Here is a 3,407-nt window from a genome sequence, read left to right as displayed (position 1 = left end):
TAAGAAGATGAAAATTACCTTTCAGAATGAAGGATTTTTGCTTTATTATTTTTCTTCCTTTTATGAAAATTAACTGTTAGCTGAGTGACAGATCCTTGGATGAAAAAGGTGTCTCCTCTCTGGCCAAATTCATGGGGGATTTGCAATGCTGCCAGATAGGAAAGGTAGCTCTTCAAGGATGGCCTGAGCAGGACTGCATTTAGCTAGTATTGATTCTATTTTGCTCTACTCAAAGTAACAAAACCTCTAGCTAATCGAAAATGAGAAGAAAGAGGTCTGATTATTTGGCTTTGAATTTTAAAAGGCACATTGTCAAGTCTAAACTTAGCCAGCTAAAAATAAAATAATGTGAAAAAGGTGTTGTCAGCGAGCCTAATAAAAATAGAAATGTTTTCATTACATTTTTAAAAATACATAATGAAAATGTGCGTTAGTGGAAGAAGAAACCAACCACCCCCACCACTGTTTTGGAAACAAACCAGATACTAGTATAATAAGAGGGTCAGATGTGAACTTCAAGGACTGAAACGTAAAGCATTCATATTCCTTTAGTTTAAGGTAGATTGACACTAAGTATTTTTGACTCTTGGCAAGTTGAGTACTTTAAATTTTCTAAGTCTCATACAATTCTATAGGACTAAGTTCTAGAACTATACAGCATTGATAAAAAGGAATTTCCACACTGGAAGGCCCCATCCTTAAACTGAGAAAAAGACAGATCTTTAGATTTCTGTAAGTTAGATTAGTACTTAAGGGAAAACTCTGTGCTTTGCAAATTTCATTAATTACGCAAAAAGTCTAATTAAGTAGGTTAAGAATTTTTCATCTATTTTTAGATGAAACAATTGAGACAAATTAAATGAAAACTCTTCAGTGACCATGACTTTAAATAACTCAGTGGAGCACTAAGTATTTTTTTAAAGTACAGTGTATTACTTTTTTTGTTTGTTTTGTTTTGTTTTTTGCAGGCAATGGGGGTTAAGTGACTTGCCCAGGGTCACACAGCTAGTACGTGTCAAGTGTCTGAGGCCGGATTTGAACTCAGGTACTCCTGAATCCAGGTCCAGTGCTTTAACCACTGCGCCATCTAGCTGCCCCCCAGTGTATTACTTTAAAAAAAATGACTTATATGAACAACAGTCCCACCAACTCTTCTCAGTCTTAGCATCATTCCCCTTCATTCACACCATGCTATGACATTTCATCCCTCTTCCATATTCAATTGGGTTCCATATAGGAAATGTGTCCATCCTCTCCTTACCTCTAACCTGTAGTATCTCTAACTTCCTTCAAAATCTATCTCATGTGACACCTCTTCCACAATGACTTTCCTCATTCCCTCCAGCTATTAGCAACCTGTCCCTCAACTCTAGTTTGTATTACGTTTTATGTATGCATCTTGTTTTTGCTTACTGATACACATTTTGTATAGCTCCCCAGCAGGATATAAGCTTCCCTAGGGCTGAAACCATATCACTTTCATCTTATATTTTATCATATTTTATCCTAATATTTAATGCAGTGCATTACACATGGGAAGTTATTTGTTTAATTGTCTTAAAATTTAATTGAAACAATGGATCCCCGATCATCTTGAATATGACACTCTTGGATTGAGGGGATAATGTAGCCAAATATTTCATGAGACATTTTCCCCCAATAAATGGGCTTCCTATTATGTCCTTGAAAGAAAATGGCTTATAATAATATCCTTATATTGACACTTGTAACTCATATTTTTATAAGCACAAATGAAAAACTACATAGAAAAAATGTGTTGCTGTACCTAATGTGAGTTGTAGAATTGGTCTCAATGCAGCACACTGTTGGAGAAATAATAGGGTCAAATAATTTCTTTTCATTGGGTATTACAATAATTACATACCACCTAATAGATCCCTAATTTATCAAATATTCAATGTAACTTTATGTTTAAATAGGTCATTTACCCAAATTTCACTGCCCTATTTTTTAAAATAAGTAGCTATGTTACATAGTGAGTATGACACAGAAAAGGCAGCTGGGATTTTTCACAGATGTGAAACTTCTATGCCCTGGTCAAAACTCCACAGTTCAAGGGGAACAAAGAATTGATGAAATTTTCTAAGTAACTGAGACAAAAGATAGTCCTTGTTTCATTTTTCTGCCTTAACCACATAAAAAGAAGCAGAGGAAAATGGCAGTGACAATTGAGTCTCTGGCTTTGGACAAGATGTTTAACCTCCCTCTCCTTAAAGGGCTCTAACTGAAAAATTATGAGAACACTTGCATGATCTCATTTTCACCTCTTACTCTCTAGCTTAGCAGATCTAATTTAAAATGTGAAATTTCTATGAAAAAAAAAGAGGAAAGAAAAAAGGGTTAGTATGAAAGGTCAGCAAGAATTGTATGTTGAGATCCTTAGATGAAGTAAAATACAATTCAGCTATCTCCATTACCTAATTTAATAAATTGGAGTAATACAAAAGTAATTTGTAATTATTTCTAAAATGAATGTAGAGTAAGTCAAAGAGAATAATATGAAATGAGCTTTGAAAGGTAGGTTGCAGCTGTATTTAGGAGGATCTTGAAAGCCAGTCTGAGGAGTATAAATTTTATTCTAGGGGCTTTAAATAGCCACAGAAAGTTTTTGAGTAGGGGAATAACACATGGGACCTGTATACATATGTTTATTATTAAAGGTAGTTCTTGCTATCAATCTATTCCTCTCTAAAGACAGCTATAAGATACAGTGTTTATTTAGTTTTGAACTTGGATTCCAGAAGGGCAGAGTTTGAATCCTGTCTCAAACACTTACTGTGTGACTCTGGGCAAGTAACAATTTATTTTAGCATCAATTTCCACATCTGTAAAATGGGGCTAATAATAGTGCCTATCTGCAAACGTTGTTGTGATGACCAAATGTGATAACACATGTAAAATGCTTTATAAACCTTAAATTGCTATGTGGATAGTAGGCATTATTATATTTACACATTTAAATGACTATATTTAAAGAAAATACACTAAATACAGAAAGAAGACAATCTTGTGAGAGAAAGAGGGAACAAAGGATTAGCTCGTGGCTGAAATGTTGAAGAAACTTTCCATGAATTGAGGAAAAATACAATTGATATTTTTTTTCTTTTAAATACCAATGTACAATCCCAAACATATCAAAATATAGTAGAAATAATTTTAAACATTTATATTATTGTACAATTTTCTCTACAGGCAGCATCTGATGGTCTTGAAAATTCACTTCAAATAAAATAATGAAGGTTCACCGTGAAGAACCAATTAGGAGAATTTGGAAAGGTTTCCAGATTTCCCATCTTGCCCCCAAATTATTTTTTTTCTTCTTCCTTTCCATGCTAAGGGGAAATGGTATTGTTTCACAGATGGATACAAAGCATTAGCTGGAACTA

Source organism: Dromiciops gliroides, chromosome 6, assembly GCF_019393635.1.
Source record: "Dromiciops gliroides isolate mDroGli1 chromosome 6, mDroGli1.pri, whole genome shotgun sequence".
Taxonomy (NCBI): domain Eukaryota; kingdom Metazoa; phylum Chordata; class Mammalia; order Microbiotheria; family Microbiotheriidae; genus Dromiciops; species Dromiciops gliroides.
Note: the sequence above shows the minus strand (reverse complement) of the source record.